Here is a 19,882-nt window from a genome sequence, read left to right on the forward strand (position 1 = left end):
ACCAAGCTTAACAAAGGGGAACTTAGGTGGCAAGGGGGAGGAGCTTTGATCCTCTCCCATAACTCCTGAGTCTATTTAGTTGGATTAAGTGATAAGTAATAGGTGGCCCCCACTCCTTTGCATGAGTTGGGGACTCATGGCCTCATCATCCAAAGTCGCGTAGGGTGTAGGTAACAAAGGGTCGATGGCATATAGACAATCTACTCTGCGCTTGGATGGTCAATCTATCAAGCAAGTTAGCCTAAAGCAAGGGTGGTTAAATAGGGTAGCGCCGAGGAGAATGATGGCTCATGATGACTAGGACTTAACACCCAATAGCGCTAATTCAAGTTTGGAGAGGTAGTATGTAGGAAGCAGGCTAAGAGATGATAGTCTTATGATACATTTTGTGGGATTCTATACACTCAAGATTTCTGGTATGATTCGTTTTCCTAAGTTGTCAAATCAACATGTTATTATCTATATATGAAGGTGGGAGGAAATTATATATTGGCTAGAGTTTCTCAAGGTTCCTAGGTAGTGGCTTAGCTAGGCATTTATGGACTAAGTTGACCTATGTGATCTATCTACCACAAGATAGGGGAAATACACATCAAAAGCACTTATAATTGAGGTAAGTGGTCATTTTACGATTATCAATTTTGAATTAGAAGCAATACTATGGATTTTGTTGTTTATGTGCGTTTGGGCTTTGTGGTGGAGGTCACTTGGGATTAATTGTGGTTTAGTGGCAAATTATGCACTGTGGTGGCTAGTGGTCTCAAAGTCTTGTTTAGGGCACATTGGTTTGATCCTGTCCAATGCTGGGAGGGAAAAGTTTCATTGTGAATTTTTTTTTATCATATGTGCACGTGCTTCGCTCTGTGAATGCTAAGTGACTTGCTGCCACTCCAACTTTGGTTTTCTCTATTGCTGTTGGGGATTATTTTTGTCACATCTAGTTCTTGTATTATTGCAATTATGAGTTTCAGTGTGCATTTTTGCTTTTTGTTGTGTTGCATTTTGGTCTTGTGGTGGCTAGCAATTTGTTGTGGTCTTTCGATGAAGATAGGGGGATGGGAGCTCGTGGTCACTAAGATATTTTTACAGGATGTGACATTGGCTTTGAACAATTTAGTTTGACTCTTGGTAGATTGTCTCAGGTCACTCAATGCTGTCTTTGTGGTACCTTTTACCTTGTGACACATCGTTGCCAAATAGATGGTATATTTTCGCACACCACTAGCAATAACGTGTGTAACCATTTCAAATTCTATGAAAATTAATGGAGTGGGATTGGTTCTCACCCCATTCATTGTATTAGGTCAAGGATCCCTAGCTCTATGGAGTCATAGGGCCCGGGGAAGGGACTCTTCAACCTAGGGGATTATTTTGTACCTACTGTGATAAATGAACGAAAGCTATCTAGTAGCAATGTGCAAAAAAACAAAAGTAGTGGCATTATCACTACATGACTCTAGTTGAAATCACAAATTTGAATTGTGAACTCTACAAAAAAATGTTAAAGATTTTTCAAAACACTAAATTCATATATACAAAAACCAAGCAAAAATGACATAATTCTCGTGACATGCGGATACAGTACAAAGGGCACGCCACAATGTACCAAAAAGGCATACACGTCATTTACATAACAAGCGTCACTACGTCTTTTCAATATCTGATGTGGCAAATATATGGCATTAGATGCTTCTCTCTTTTTATTGGAATGTGCGCGAAACAGTATTGACTGCGGAGGCTACCTACTGTATCTCTCAATGGTCTGCGGCGAGAAGACAGAGCTTTTGGAGCAAATAATTGAAGACAATCGGCCAAATTAATTGGGTGTACCACATTAAGATTCCGTGTTCAATAGTCTCTGCTCATAATTCTGTTTTCATCACAGGTACAATCATGTTCATTCCGAAAATGAATGGGTTGGATTCTTGTGTAGTTTGAAAAATCATATATTTTTTTTTTTTTCAACTCGTTATAGTTTTTTTCGAGATTACATGAAGTTTGACTTGTGATTTGAAATTTTTTAGGTATTTAAGTCATTAAAATTATTTGAGAATTACACTCAACTTGATCCACAACAGTTTTTAATATGACTAAATTTTTATCCATAAAACATTTTGAACCAGTAACTTTTTTTTTTTCAGAGGGAAAATCAACATATGGCCTAGGCCAGCAGATATTTTTACAACATATGGCCGAAGCCAGCAGAATTTCAGAATTTTTACGGATCTTTCATAAGGCCGAAGCCAACAGATGACCAAAGAGCCGGGTCCACAATGGCTGCAGGAATCGATCCCGGCTGGGGGGAGTGAAAGCCGTCTAGTACAGCCACTTAACTTTTACATCATAAACTAAGTCATTATTTGTATATATAACTTTAAATTATCAAATTTATGCTTTTTCAATCTGAAAAAAACTTTAAATTATCAAATTAACACAATCTAAGATTTTTTAAAAAAACTTTTAGATTAATCAAAATTCCAACTTCTCATATGTAAATAAAAAAAATATTATTTCTAATTTCTTCTTGAGTGTTCCATATATAATTTTTGTTTGAAAGTTACATATATTTATGGTGACAATTAAACAGTGGAAAGAGGAAAATAGACTGGCAAATTGGTTGGAATTAGGGATAGATAATTTATTGGATGAAGATTATTTGATGAACCATTCTAAAGGAATTGGATGAAAATTATTTGATGAACTATTTTAAAAGAATTTTTGTTATTATAGAATATATAGTATTCTTTCTTTTTATATTTTTTATTTTCTAAGTTTTATTTAATTTCTGTATGATTAGATAGTTTATATTATCATAGAAAAGAAGTAAATATTATCTTTGACCTAAATAAATAACATCTTATCAAACTAATAACAAAAATTTAAAATTTTAAGATTATATATCAAAAAAAATAATAATTAATTTAATACTATTGACACCATTTAGATGATTTACCAAATTCTATTATTTAAACCATAATAAAAGATTATACCTATAATTTGTACGAACTTACTAGTAACAACTGAACAAAAACATATTTTTGTAAACCATATCAATTAATAGAATTAGGGGTCTTCTCTATGTTTCCTAGCCGGCCAGAGTTTACTTCACGTTTTGAGCTCCTGTCACCAAATTTAGGGGTCTTCTCTATGTTTCCTTTTGTAATTGTTGTCATTTTTGATGTTTTGGTCAAAAAACTATTCCACTATGGTTTTATAGGCTAGTTTCCCTGCGTGGGTAGCACACTCTAGTTTTAGACTGGTTTCCCTTATGTGGGTAGTCATTTTAAGTTATTGTTTGTTAAACATGGCTTAATCTGAGACAGGATTTGCAGAGGCCGGTGCTTCCATGTACTATTTTTTGTTTCATTAATAGAATTAGTCATATTTAGAAAAAAAAAAATTCATATATATATATATATATATATTCTAATTTTAATAACAAAATTATTTATATATATAATTTATTTTATACTTATAAATAAATAAAAGATAATTTTTATTAAAGAAAATAATAATCACAAATTATATTTAATAATAATTATTATTATTAGTCATATATATATATATATACAATTTGAGTGGGCCTAATGGTTAAAAGCTTGTGTTTCCTCCTAAGAGGTCACGGGTTCAAAACAAAAGGGGGTAGAGTATGTATGCATTCGTAGGCTTAGCAGTCAAATCTCTGCGGGGAGGTGGGTCCCTTGTCCCACAAACAAGGGGATCTCATACACCAATTTGGTGTCTAGCTTGGTCGTGACCTTATATATATATATATATATATATATATATATATTTATATATTTATTTTATTTTTGTTATTATTTTAGACATAATTAAAATAAAAATAATGTAAAATCAAGATTTATAAGTAAACATGTTTGTTCATGAAATGTTTTATATTTGTTATTTTTTTTAGCATTATTATGAAAATCTTGTAACATAATTGTTAGCAAAATGTTAATCTTTCATTGTTTAAATCATATTTTTGAATGTATAAATTATGTTAGGAATTCAAATTATATAATCTAAACAACTTAAAAATATAGTTATCATTTTTTTTAGTGTATTATCTGTTGGATTTCAAACTAGTGGCCACACTCAAGGAATGCCTTCATAATGCACCCATTCACCAATTGTTCTAGAAGAAGTGGACTTGTCAAAATTGTTATAAAAAATGTTTACATAAACACTTAAATGAATGATATTTGTAGAATTAATTTTAACATTATTATAAACACAAATGTAAATATTTTTATAAATATGATTAGTGATACTTATTTTTAACATAAAATAAAATGCTAAATTTAATGTTAATTTGGTCATATTATTAGATTTCCTAATTTCAATAACAGTATAATAAATGTTAATAATATCATTATTATAAACTTTTCAACAATACATTTTACAATATAAAATAATAATTTAAAAACCTAAATATTATATTTTTATATGTACCATTTCCTAGTTGTGTATTCTCTATTTCATTTTAGTTATCCATCTCATCTAAATGACTTTATTGTTTATATTTTTCTTTAGTCTCATCATCAACTCCGGTCTCTAAATTTTTAATGTTTAGAATTCATTTACCAAAATCCACCCTAATTTAATTATGTAACAACGTTATCCTAATTTTCAATTCATTTGAAGGTTGTGGGCTTTCTCAGTAATTTATCTTGCATTGGAGGTCTTTGTCGATATCACATATATGGTATTGGAGTTTTTATTTGACTAACCCTTAATGTGCGTCTCTTTCAACCTTTTTTTTTTAGAACGAAAAAGCATAATTGTATTATATTGAGGCTATATAACGAAGACAAATATTACATCAAAAGCTTTTTTAAGGCTAGAGCGTCTCAGAAACTAAAGAAGGACAAAACTAGATACTATATGCATCCTGAAAGAAAGCTCAGGAGCTGACACACAACATACCAAATACAAGACTTCTTGTACAGCACATGAAATTCCTGAAATATAAAACTGATTGCCGAGAAAGATCAACGATTTATAGACCATACATATACAGGGATATATATCAAAAAAAAAAAAAACAGAGCATACCTGGAGATTTTCAGAGAAAGATTAAAATCCAGGGAAGGAGAAGTCCTGGATGGGGAAGGATTCCCCTGCATATATTACCTTCACAATCCAGTTACCTGTTTGAGATAGAAGCCCTTCCTTTGATAAGCAATCTGCTTGCTGATTCCTGGACCTATAGATGTGTTGAATGGAACATCCTCTCACTTTACCCCATAAAAACATAATTCTGTCCATCCAGCCCGTAAGGTGTGGGCAACTGATACGACATTTTCCCAAAACGTGATCAACCATAACTTTGGAATCCCCGTAGATTGACAAAAAATGAATATCAAAAAAGATGCAGAAGGTAAGAAGGCCCGCTAGAGCCATCGCCTCAGCCATGCAGTTAGAGCCTTTTCCTCCATTCCATGAGATGAGATATTGAAGGTTCTCGTCCATTATAATATGAACCCCGTAGCCACAAGAATTATGCTGAGCAGCACCATCAAAGAATGCTCTTGGGGCCCCTGAGAGAATATCTCCTTGCCTATTGCAATTGACATTTTTTCTTTCTGATTCTTAGCCGGAAGGGATTCATAGATGGAAACAACATTTTGTAATGTAGCCATAAAAGGCTCTTTCCTGGCTTTGAAGATTTTATTGTTCCTCCACTTCCAAGCGCACCAAAGGACAATGATAATTATAGGTCTCCATGAATCATGTTTCCCACTCCACTAGGTGAAATCTTCCTGCGTGGAAGCATGAGACACGACAGGGAATCCTAATAAGTTTGCCAATTCATGCCACAATAGTCGCGTTTTCTGGCACTGGAAAAACATATGATAGTTGCTTTCCTCCACTGCTTCACACATTACACAAAAGCCCGACCCATGCCAGTTTCTTTTTTTTTTTTTTCAGATTTTCCCAAGACAAGTTTTTATTGTGGAAAACCAACCACGAGAAAAAAGTTAATTTGGGGGGACACCCGGTTTTCCAGAAAATAGAAGGAAAAGAAGGGCTAGCATGTGCTATTCTTAAACCAATCAAGTTTATGTAAATATCTTTTACGCAAACCTGGGAGCTTGCATTTGGCACTTTCCAGATTAGAACATCTTTAGGCAATGAACGATGTAAGCCACTGCTTCTCAAGCCTTCTCTGATTATGTTCCATTGTTTTGCTAAAGAGTCAGACATCCCCATACTGCCAGCCTCTTTCCAAAGGGGAATAGGGCCCTGCCATGATTATGTGAGTTTGTCCCAGGTGAAGAAACCCTTCCTATGGAAAAAGCTTAGGAGACTTTCAGGAAGAGAAATTTCCTCACGCCCACATAAGAAAGGGTCAATTCCAATGATAATCCTGTAGCCTGATTGGAAGCTCCATATTAGGTTCTTCAGAAAATAATGTTCAATCTTTCGAAAGCTGAGCCAGGTAGCTGACCCATACTTGGATCTAATCCTCCCTAACCTGTACCAATGTGCCATATCTTTGCCACCCAAGTCTTTCTTATTTATTTTGCTGCTCCAGGGGCCCTTCCATAGATTCCCCTCCACAATGATTTGCACAGGAGCGCCTTCCCAAAGGTTCTCAGGTTCAACAGCCCCAAACCACCTGAATTCTTCGGCTTAGAGACCTTTTCCAATCTAACAAGATGATATTTTCTCTGCTCCGATTTGCCTCCCCAAATAAAGTTTGCAGTAATCTTGTTCATTTTCTGGATGATGCTTGCAGGGAGAAAGAATAAATGCGCCCAGTATACAACCAGTTGAGATAATACTGCTTGTGATAGGGTAATCCTTCCTGCCAATGATAGGCTCTTATATTCCCAAGCAGATATCTTTTTGTAGTACCTGTCTATTATCCATTGCCAGTCTGCTTTTGAGTATCCCTTTGCTTTTAGCTGGAATCCTAGATATTTTAAACCATTTTTTATGGATCTCATTTTATCCCAAAAAGCGTTGAAACCCATTCTGTTGTTTCCATGTTAACATCATTATGAAAGAGGATGGATTTTGATTTATTAATTTGAAGACCAATAGCATCTTGGAATCTTTTTAGAATGACATGAAGATGTAACCAAGTGACTTTGCATAGCATTGCGAAGATGAGCACATCATCAACAAATAAGTTATGCGAAATGTAGTTGTTCCTGCAAATCTTCATTGGCCTGCATCTGTTTTCACTAACTGCTTTGTTAATGTGAAGACTTAATGAGTTCATTGTCAGAATAAACAAGAGAGGAGATAGGGGGCAGCCTTGACGAAGACCTCTTTCTGCAAGAAAAAAAGGGGAGGGGATCCCATTTATGATGACCGCATAGTTCACTTTCTCCACGCATGCCATGATCCAATTTATTACATTGGATTTCAGGCCAATCTTTGCTAATAAGCATCTGATAAACCCCCAATCTAAGCAGTCATATGCTTTCTGTAGATCAATTTTCAGTATGGCTGCATCAGATTTATTTGAAAGAATGGTGAATAAACTTTCTTGCGTATTAGCAACAACATCCAATATATTTCTACCTTTCAAGAAAGCATGTTGATCCTTCGTTAAAAAGCAGGCTAAGGTGGATTTTATCCTTTCAGCATTAATTTTTGTTATGATTTTGAAAGTAATATTGCAAAGTGAAATCAGCCTAAAATCTTGAAAGGATTCAGCCTCCGATTTCTTTGGGATGAGCACTATTTGAGTGGAGGACATTATTTGGTGAATGCTGCCTGAGATTCTTGCTGCTTCAACCATCCTTAGCAAGTCATGTTTGATGAGATCAAAAAAGTGGATAAAGAATTCTATTGTCTAGCCGTATGGGCTAGGGCATTTGTCCTTCTTGAAGGACATCATTACACCAAGAAGTTCGTCCTCCATTATGGGCTGGAGGAGACCTTCGTTTTTTTCATCATCAAACATTTGGGGGTACAGATCTATACCCCATAAAATATCCTAAAACCTGCAAACATCCATTATTTTATATTGTTTTTCAAAATATCTCACAGCTTCCTTTTCGATATCTTGTTGGGAGAAAAGGAAGCCCCCCTGACCATCGCATATTTTCCATATGGAATTTTTCTCCCGTCTGGCATTTGCGTACCTATGGAAAAATTTGGTGTTTTTGTCACCTTCCTTGAGCCAAATCGCCATACTCTTAAGCCTCCATGAGGCCTCTTCCTGCTTCAGAATTTTTTGCTTTCTCCTTTCAAGCTCATTGAGACGGCACCTCATATTAAATGGAAGTTTATTGGTAGACAGGACTCCGGAGATACTGTCCAATTCCTTTTGTATTTCCCTAAGTTCCTTTTTGTCCCTATGTCTTTTCTTAATTTGCCAGTCTTTTACCACCTTTATCATCGTGACCATCTTATCTCTAAAGGTCAAGAATGGGGGGATCTTGTCTCTTGTTGCTAAGTCCTTCGAGGTTCTTGTTATTATATCATTAAAATCTGGTTCTTCTAACCAAGACCTATTGAATTTAAAAGGGTACCCTTTCCTAAACACCTTTTCCCTCCAGTTGAGATATATCGGCCTATGGTCGGATATGAATACATTTCCAATGGATGAGTAAGGCATTCCCATTATGTCAATAATGTTGATGTGAACAATAAAACAGTCAATCCTTTTTGCAACATACGCCTCCTCTATCCTTCCGTTGTCCCATGTTGGCATCATTTTAGAGGGATTTATGTCTACAAGATTCCTGTGCAGAAGTTCACATTTAATACGATATGCAAGCGGGTCTCTTTTCCTGCTTATTCCCCATCGTTCCTCCAGATTTAGGGTTACATTGAGATCTCCTGCAATCATTAAGGATTCAATATCAAAAATTTCTGATGCAAATAACTTTTCCGAGAACGGAATCCTGTTCTTGTATAGGGTATAGATATTCAAAATGTTAATAGGACACTCTTTTCCTCTAATGGAGGCCAATTATGGGAATGTCTGCAAAACATTTATAGGCTTTTTCTCTAATCCAAATAGGGTCCCATAACACTGCCAAACCGCCCGATAGACCTCTGGCCTCTGAGGCAACCAAGTGCCAGGAGGGAAACATTTTCCTAAAATAGGAGATGGATGCAGTATTGCTATGCATAGTTTCTTGAATTAATATAATTTTTGGCTGAGCTGAGTGGAACAGATTCTTTAGCGCCAAAAATTTTCAGTCTGCTCCCAGACCTCTGATATTCATAGATATGATGAAAGTCATTGAGGGGTTTCATCAACCACTCTTGCTCTAAGAGGCCGATTCTCTGACATATCAATGATGGGAACATCAATAAGGGACAGGTTCCTTACCCCTCTGTCTGCGCCTTCTGCCCTCCCCCTAAAATGTCTACTGCCTCTGTTGTTTTTTCTCCTCACTGTTATATTTCTTGCAGAGTCAGGACTTATAAAAGGAGGTGATAGGTTCCTCGGCTTATGTATGGTTAAGGGTTCCAGCTCAAGCGACTTCTTACTTAGAAGAAAGTCTATATCACTATCAAACAGATTCGATGGAGATGAAACGGGGGAATTGAGAGGGGTAGCTGAGATCATGGCCTCTTTTCCTTTTATAGATGGAGCAACTCCCTTTTTGTGAGAAGGGGATGATGATGAAATACATATGGTTTGGGATCCCACCGTAAATTCTTTGAAAGGCTTGGTACTCGGCGGAGGAGGAGGGACTTCTTTATCATCAAATGGTTCCAGGGGGGGCGAACACTGGATGGCTTGGGTCAACTTAACAGGAGTGGATGCTAGTCTTCTCGAACTTTCCGGCATGGTATTATGACTCTGAGACAAATTTGATGGATGGGAATTATCCTGAGAAAAATACTGGGGAGATTGACTGATATACTTTTCCACATTAGACAGATCTTGCATCTCATCATTTTCTGACGGAGATAGGCTAAATGTGTAAGATGGCTTCGCCTTTTCAAGAGGTCGGGGATTCATCTTATATCTGTAGATATCTGTCTGGAGTTTTCCAAGATGCGGCCTATTTTTTGGAGCAAAGCGCTGAGGGCATTTTTTAATCAAGTGACCTGTCTTGTGACATGCAACACACCTGAAGGGGATTCCCCAAAAATCCAATCTTTGGTCTATTTTTAAATCTCTCCAAGCTATCTCTATATGGTCTGGAAACCCTCCCCTGAAAGCCTTTTCTATAAGAATCCAAGCTATTTGCTTGTCCTTTTCCCCCAGACATCTTGGGTCAACGTAAACACATTTACCTATGGCATTTCCAATCTCAATTAATGTTTCCTTCGACCACAGCTCCAGGGGAAGACCCGGGAGTTTGACCCATATTAAGTTATTTGAGGGGGTATTCTTCAGAGGGTCATACCCAATATACCACTTGTAGAGGGCAAGGAAACTCCTTCTATGAACCCATGGCCGCTTCTGAATAGTGTCTAGATCACTGGCACTGAGGAAATGAAAGCAATACCAGTCTTTCATGAGATTAGAAACAATTGGAATATATCCAATCAGAGGTTTCCACTAGATCTCCAGCCATTTCCACATCGTGGCGTCATCCATCTCTGGAAAATGCCACTTTCCCACCAGAGCTAGTTCTTGTAGACTTGAAATGCGATCGGTCAAATAGATACTGTCCAGTTTTATAGCAGCTGGCGGTGGGGTGGTTTTAACAGGCTTCCTATTCTTATTATAACGGTTCTCGTGTTCATATATCCCCTTTTCCTTTTGTTTATAAGCATTTTTTTGGTTGCCCTCCCAAATAGTTCGCGATTTAGGTGACTCATCACCATCCTCAACAGAAACAGGCAACGTTGGTTTGACAACCACGTCGTCGAGAGTTGACTGCCAGCCACCTGGTAACGTGGCGACCTCCCGATCGGCTTCAGCTTGTATCGCAGCACGTATCATGGCCTCCATGGCCGATGCATCAGATGCACTATCCATGCCACGCCACACACCTCCCCCAGACTTTTTTAAGGTACCTTTTGTCCTGACAGGATTTCCCGAATCGGGACTTTACTCACCAAATTTAATATAATCTGCCCTTTTTCTGAACATACTACCTGGATAGGATAAGGCTAAAGGAGGAAATTTAAGATTATTCTGACAAAGGTACATGCAGATGGAAGACTCGAGAAAAGATCTCACTTTTTGAGGGAGGACCAGGATCCCAAGTGGCCAGCTGCCCTGGAATAATAAAGCTTGATGACGTAGCCTGATGAAGGACAGGACGGGTGAAAGACTGGCCTAAATTCTATATTCCCCCAAGTACATGACACATCACCTGCAGTACAATCCTCCTGAAAAACTATGAGATTTGAATCTCCTTGCTCTGCAGGCTTTTTCACACTGAGCTCGAGTTTTTGAATTTTTCGGATCCCTGAGAATTTTCCGGCCCGGAAAAACCAGGGCCAGCCTTTGAGGGGCAAAGCTACCGACTATTGCTCAGGGGAACTCCCTCTTCTCCAAGGTGAGAGTTAAACTTCATCTGTGGTAGACTAAAGGATTAAACTGGCCAACCATAACATAAAACCACCCTAATACATACTCAGAGGAATTAATTCTGCAGATTGGCTTTCAGGATGATGTATCCGGGCATGTGATACAACAACAATACATTTCGAAAATACACCACCAAGAACCTATTTTAAAATGGAAATCTGAACATGGTTTATAGAAAACTACATAATTCTTCACTTTCTGAGAAAAAATCCTAACAGAACTGAAAATAACCGACCCCAGCATATGAGCTTGATATTGTGCAGGCAGTTAGGATTATGGATACGCAGACAGTATTCAATGCTTTTTAAATCTTAACACAACATATCTACTCCTACTAATATACTAACTGAATCTGAGCACAAAAATATTTCAGAGATATCTCTTGTTAACCATAAAGCATCCATTAAATTCATACTGTAAGCATAAGAGCCTGACCTTTTTCCGAAAACATGCCGAGGGAGGAGCACCCACCGTCCGCCAGCAGACCAGAGCTAGGTTGTTTGAAACCAATGTTTAAAAAATCGAGAACCCAGTAAAATCGAAAAGCATGGTGACTGAATGCGCTTGGAAAGGAAATGTGAGGGTATGAGGTTAAACCGACCCTGCACCTGACGCGCAGGGAGGAGGGGTGGACAAAACCTTTTCCCTATCGATTGAAACTAGATTTATGGACTTCAATAGAGCCGGGTGGCCTAAAAAATAAAGGTGGACGTGTCATGAGGATGCTTTGCATGTAACTTCCAAACAAGTTGGTGTCGCTTTAGGCAGAGAAGAAAACAATTGTTGCAGGATAGGCGGGAGGAGAATGTGGCGTTATGAATGCAAGGAATGAACGCGTGCTTACCTACCAAAATAACATGCCTGCCTGAGATCCATTGGTTGATCACAATGGTGAAAGCACCCTGGTTGGTTGCTATTCGACAGCGCTCCTCCGACAGTAGCTCTCCCACTGCCCCTTCAAACTTGGATACCACTTGATGCAGCGTGCATCTGGGTATGCGTATCTTGACCGTTGATGGCTCTAAATTCTTATGAATCTGTGGATTATAGGCCCATGCTAATAGGGTATCTCGGCTTTTGATGTAGTAATTAACTTAATTCCCCAAATCCAAACTCCAATGCAACACTTCTGACATCCTTTTGTATAGACCCACATCAAACAATGAAACTTCATGTCGACCTCGCGTTCTACCTTCATATATTCCCTTGTCTTGCTATTTAAATGGAAATGGTGTTTGAAGAATATCTACGTCTCTTTCAACCTTATGCAACGAAATCATTTCAAAGTTGACATAAATGAATGTGAGGTTTTAATATTCTCAAGGATTATAGCAATTGTGGGTGGGCAAATTGTCACTAGTTAACCCATATCTTATGTTAAGAATCGTTTATATCCAAGTAGTAGTATTGACTTGTAAGTTTGAAGTAGTTAACCCATGAAGAGTTATATCCATGTATAGTTGGTTAGGAGATTCACTTGAGATCTACCATTGAATCACGGCTTTGGTAAGTTTTCTTTATAGAGGTTAATATAACCAATAATGTTTATTCATTTAAACTCCATTAACTTTATTATTACTTAAAATTGTAAATTGATTATAATGGTTATATATATATATATATATATATATATATATATATATATATATATATATATATATATATTTAAAATTTTATAATAAAAAAATGAAAGGAAGGATTTTGGAATTTTTGAATAACTCTGAGGTGAAATTGAGTGAAGAGTAGTTGGATGATTTAGATGATCAACAAGAGGGAAGAGATTTTTTTGTCATCTCTTTCTTAGATTTTTAAATTTTTTTTGGAGGCATTATTGTGGACTCTTTGTGCGACATGGAAGACTTTGTGAGGGAGAGGAACATTTTACGTTTGCAAATGGTAGAGGTGGGGAGAGTGAGATGTTGGATGCATTAGTTTGGTCATTCTTTAACTCAGAGTGGTAGAAAGGCTATTTTTTTTAATGAATTTGAGATAAAAATGAAAGTATTCAATCAATCGACATCAAATAGGAGTAATGGATTTGATATGAATGCGCCATTGTAATCAAAGAAAGTTAATGATCTGGATCTTGGGAGGAGGCCCCCAAGATCTAAAAGATTGAAATGGATCTTGGGAGGAGAGACCCCCAAGATCTGAAAACTTGCATTGCCAGAAGAAAAATAGGAGAATGCCCAATAAACAAAACCACAAAGAAACCTTTTTTTTTTATTAAAACCGATAATAACTGTAAAGGCTACATTGTGGCGGACAATCTGTCCTTTTACAAAATGTGACTTGTTACTTATAGTATTTTTCAGTTACAATACCACGGGTCAATTCCATGGGTGAATGAATACCATGGGTGGATTTTTTTACAATACCACGGGCAGATGCCATTTACAATACCATGGGTAAATTCCATGGGTCGATGAATAATATGGGTGGATGAGTACCATGGGTTGATGCCATTTTCCATTCGGATCATTCCTCCCTCCTTCAGAAGCAATAGTCCCCATTGCGTAAAGTTCCCTCCTGCAAAGCCTTTTTTGAATATGAATATCCACTGAAGATAAGGGTTTTACGTGGTTAACCCAAAACCATGATAAATGAAGATCCGAGGATAGAGATACCCTGTAATGCTTGTGACCAACTGTGATTCTGACAGTGTGTGGCCTAGCAAATGAACTTCGATGAACTGTGGGTTTGTGGATGACCCATAACCATGAAGAACAAAGATCCGAGGATAGAGATACCCTGTAATGCTTGTGACCAACTGTGATACTAACAGTGTATGGCCTAGCAAATGGACTTCGATGAAGTGTGGGTTTGTGGATGACCCACAACCGTGATGTTGGTTGCTGATGAAGTAGTAGGTGCCTACATAGCCTGGGGTGGGAGGGCACATCTCCAAATAACCCAAGCCGATTTCTGCTATGTTGAAACTGATGAATGTGAAACAGGTTCCTACTAAAGTGGGGTGGGAGGGCACGTCTCCAATGGAAACCCACTCCGAATGCTGCTCCAGAATTAAAATGGACATAACTCAGCCAATATAACTCAGAATATTTATTATAACCTATTTTTGGAAGCAGAAGGACCATTTTGCATCTTCCCATGTGATGGAAATCCTTATCTGGGCACTCTGAGATCTCAGATTTGTGCTGCAACAGTTCCGCCGTCACAAAAATTATGATAAAATAGCTGATTTTAAATCAGCGATATCTCCCACATCCGGACTCCAATTTGACCCATTTGTTTTTTGAAATTGGGTGATTTTTCGAGAGGAATCCAGATATGGTATTTGATTTTGTAAATTTTGTACCAAATGTTTCAGATCTGATCTGCAAAGTCGTCACCAAAAAAAAAAAATCCTGCAAAAAAATGAAAAAAGAAAAATTCTTCCTACTTGACCCAAGAAAGTGCTCTGTGGAGGTTGTAGCACATGCCTGAAGTTTGTTGAATATTGCTGCAAAATTTGAAACTGAAACATGCATCAAACCCTCGTTCCCATGGAATCATAACCTGCTCCAATACCACTGATCCGGATCTTGGGAGGAGGCCCCCAAGATCTAAAAGATTGAAATGGATCTTGGGAGGAGAGACCCCCAAGATCTGAAAACTTGCATTGCCAGAAGAAAAATAGGAGAATGCCCAATAAACAAAACCACAAAGAAACTTTTTTTTTATTAAAACCGATAATAATTGTAAAGGCTACATTGTGGTGGACAATCTGTCCTTTTACAAAATGTGACTTGTTACTTATAGTATTTTTCAGTTACAATACCACGGGTCAATTCCATGGGTGAATGAATACCATGGGTGGATTTTTTTACAATACCACGGGTGGATGCCATTTACAATACCATGGGTAAATTCCATGGGTCGATGAATAATATGGGTGGATGAGTACCATGGGTTGATGCCATTTTCCATTCGGATCAGTTAAGGGTTGGTGGTCACAATCTACTCAAGAACATCATTTGTGTTTTCCTTTGAGTGTTTCTCTGGACTAATTGTCTCAATTACTTTTAGATGGCATGGTAATGAGTATGTGTGAAGTCATTTGGACCTTCTAGGGATTTGTGGGTTTTTGTTATAGTGAAGCTTTTGTAACCTTTTACAAGTGAAAGAAGCATAAGAGGTAAAGGAAGGAAATGAAGAAATGGCAAAATGAGGTGAAAAAGATTCTGGATGGAGATCTAAGGATCAAGTAGGTATCAAAGTTTGAAGTTAAAGCCCTAATTGGGAAACTTTATGGAAGGTGCATCTTAATAAATTATGTGTTGATATTTCATCTTCTAGCCTAGCATTGTATCATAATATTAGTGCATTCATATGCAAATGCACAAAAGGTTTTAGGGGGCATATGGTATTTGAGCTTGAGGTATTTGGCTTTGAAGCATTGGGATGTATGTTTTGACTCAGATCTGAGGAAGCAAAGAAGATCCCTGTTTGGTTCCATTTATCAAGTCTAATTTTTGAGTTTCCATTGAAGTGATGCCTTAAATGCATTCGGGTTTCCTTTGGGGCCACGATCGATGTGGATTATTCCTTCATGAATATTTTGGAGTGGAGGTTTGCTAGTATCTTGGAGGAATCGGAAGTGGATGAGGTTTTGTTGGAGTCAATGGAAATTATAGTGTGGAATGTAGTTCATAATGAGACCCTAAAGTACGAAAAGGCTCCTTTTCAATGCAAGTGGGGACATTTGTATGGTCACATTGTTTGTGATTACCCATTGCCATATTCTCAAAAGGTATAGATGAAGGAAGATAAAGTTTCTAAATTCAGGCTTATGTGATCCATATTACATTAAGAAGAGTATTTTTGGTAGAAATCACATAGAAGAAAATTTTTGCTGACGCGTTTTGAACTAGCTAGTGTGGTTCATCATCAGGACCAGATGAAGATGCAGAGCATGGAACATGCTTAAATAAAGGGCGATGTAGAGACCAAAAGATCATATAACGACTATTTTATGAAAATTATTATTTTAATAATGATTATTAAGATCAAATAATATTCCTATAACGACTACTTTAAGAATAATATTATTATAATTTATAATAATTATTAAAAATAATTAATAATATATATCTATATATCTATATATATATAGAAAGAAAGAAAAACATAAACATTAATAAGAAACAAACAATCCAAGAACAGAGTCAAAATAATTAATATATATATATATATATATATATATATATATATATATATATATATCTAAAGAGGAGTCAAGACCTCATTAATGAGTCAAGATCCTATAAAAAATAATAATTAAATGAGACTAAAATTAAAACAAAGCAATCAAAATGGAGATATTTTTTTTTTTTAGTCTCATTTAGTTATTATTTTTGTTATAGGATCTTGACTCATTAATAAAGTCTTGACTACTCTTTATATATATATATATATATATATATATATATATATATATATATATAATTTTTTTAATAATTATTATAAATTATAATATTATTTTTCTTAAACTAGCCTTTAAAGGAATATTATTTGATCTTAATAATCATTATTAAAATATTATTATAAATTATAATATTATTATTCTTAAACTAGCCGTTATATTAGCCATTATAGGAATATTATTTGATCTTAATTATCATTATTAAAATATTATTTTTCATAAACTAGTCATTATATGATCTTTTGGTCTCTACATCACCCTCTATTTAACACTGTGCCATGATTTGCATCTTCATCTGGTCCTGATGATGAGCCACACTAGTTGGCTCAAAACACGTCAGCAAAATTTGTCGCCTATGTGATTTCTACTGAAAATACTCTTCTTAATGCAGATAAGGTTGTTATTTTGGAGGTGCCAATTCAAGCGAATGTAAGTGGTATAAGTATGCCATGCTTCGATTTAGATAATAGTGGACACCTTTGGGTGCAATTGTTCTTGCTGAGAGAAATGGTCCTAGGAATAATATCTTTGAGAATTCAGTAATGATTGGTAAGTATTTTCCTTCTCTAAAATTGTGGATGAGATTAGGGTTTTGGGCATAGATGGTGATGATTTGTTAGGGATGTCCCCTTTTTAGGGACATTATTATTTCATAGATCATCCATTCCTTAAAATATCCCAAGGATGTGGGTCTCATGGAATCATCTTAGAGGTTTGGATATATAGTATAATACGACAACATTACAACGGCCTCATAAAAGCATCATATCTTTGGTAAGTTAAATGATGCCCCTTAATATGATATTTTTTAGAAATTAATGTTGATTAAGATGAAGTCAGTATTTGACCTTCACTAGGGTCAAATTCTAGTAAGGGGATTTTTTTAAAGTTTTTTTTCCTCATATCTATGCTCCTAGGGGTGACCTAAAGTATATTAAGTCTAATCCTTTGAGGATATTCTCTCATTTACTACTTCTTCAGAGGGAGGTTCTAGGATGGGTTTCATTGAAAATCATCAGAGCCTTGTTTTTCACTATAGCAAGGTGCAACTTTCAATGGTTTGGAAGAAAACATGGCTCAATTTTTATCTAAAATTTATCATTTTAAGTGTAAATATTTTAATCAAGGTTTTAATATCTTGCTTATACTCTAAAACCTATTGGTTTCAAAAGCAAGATTTGAGATGGATGTTAGAAAAAATGGACTTGTGTATTAATCTATGTCGTAGTAGGTGGTTATCTATAGGTGGTAAAATTACATCGATAAAATCTATCTTAGAGGTGATACATGTTTTATAGCAATCATTGGCTCATTTTCCAAAAGGTGCACTTGAAATGATTAGAAAGATGCGTGTTCCATTTTTATGTAAGGATGTATGGAAGTTCCAAAGGTTCCTTTAGAGAAGTGGCAAGTTTTTCCTCAACCAAAGGAAGAGGGTGTTTGAGGTTTGAAAAACATACATCATTTTGGTTCAACAATGGCAATAAAGAGCTTAGGTAGACCTATTGAAGGTAATGGATTATGGTAAAAAAATTCAAAGGAAACATGTATAAAGCATATAATTATTTTACACTGGATTAGTTCTACTAACAAGTTTCTTAAAAATAGGGGTGTTAGGAGCCACCCAGGGAAGGGGTGATCTTTCACTCCGAGAAACATGAAGAATTCAGGAATGCTTGGGGGCTTGATAATGCCTCTAATAATGTATAAAAATCCTATACTCTTTACAAAGGTATAAACCAAGTTGTAAAACTTGGAATCCAAGAGGTGATTTTCATTGGAGACTCAAAAAATATAATTCATCATTTGTTTACAAGGACCCTTCCTCCAGATCTAAAACTAAGTCAAATATTCGAAGAATCCAACAATGGTATCTAGTAATCTTGATAAAACAATGTTTTCATGTTCTGAGGAGCAATAACACCAGGTCTGATTTAATGGCTAATTTGAGGACCAAGCTTAACAAAGGGGAACTTAGGTGGCAAGGGTGGGGGAGGAGGGGGGGGGAACTTTGATCCTCTCCCATAAATCCCGAGTCTATTTTATTGGATAAGTAATAGGTGATCCCCACTCCTTTGCATGAGTTGGGGACTCATGGCCTCATCATCCAAATTCGCACATGGTGCAGTTAACAAAGGGTCCATGGCATATAAACAATCTACAATGAGCTTGGATCGTGAATTTATTAAGCGAGTTAGCCTAAAGCAAGGGTAGTTAAATAGGGCAACACCTAGGAGAATGATGGCTCATGATGACTAGGACTTAACACCCAATAATGTGAATTCAATTTTGGAGAGGTACTATGTAGGAAGTAGACCAAGAGTAGATAGTCTTATGATACATTTTATGGGATTCTATACACTCAAGATTTCTAGTATGCTTCATTTTCCTAGGTTGTCAAATCATGCTATTATTATATATATATGATGGTGGGAGGAAATTATATCTTGGCTAGAGTTTCTCAAGCTTCCTGGGTAGTGGCTTAGTTGGGCAGTTGTGGACTCAGTTGCCTTACGTGATCTATCTGCCAGAAGAAAGGGGAAAGGCACATCAATCAATGCTTATAGTAGAGGTAAGGGGTCATCTTACTCTTATAAATTCTGAATTACAAGTAATAGTATGGATTTTATTGTTTATGTGTGTTTGGGCTTTGTGGTGGAGGTTGCTTGGGTTATCACCAAAATTAATCACCTAGCCATTTCTAACTAGGTGGATCGAAATACACCATGTAGGATTAATTTTACCATAGTAAAATCACTTTCACCATGGGAAATAATTTAGTAAACCATTTTTATTAAATTATATTTGATTAATTAAAAAACCCCATGAGAATAAATTGAATAAATAATTATTTATTTAACTTTCTATAGGAATAATTATTAAATCACTGTTTGATAATGATTCCTTGTCACATTTGACTAAATGACCTAGGAATAATTAAGTAAATCACTATTTATTTATTATTACTTAGTTCTATTATTGGAGTA

The sequence above is a fragment of the Pinus tabuliformis genome, chromosome 6 (genome assembly GCF_031772625.1).
Source record: "Pinus tabuliformis cultivar Carrire ecotype Pingquan chromosome 6, CPIR1, whole genome shotgun sequence".
NCBI classification, from domain to species: domain Eukaryota; kingdom Viridiplantae; phylum Streptophyta; class Pinopsida; order Pinales; family Pinaceae; genus Pinus; species Pinus tabuliformis.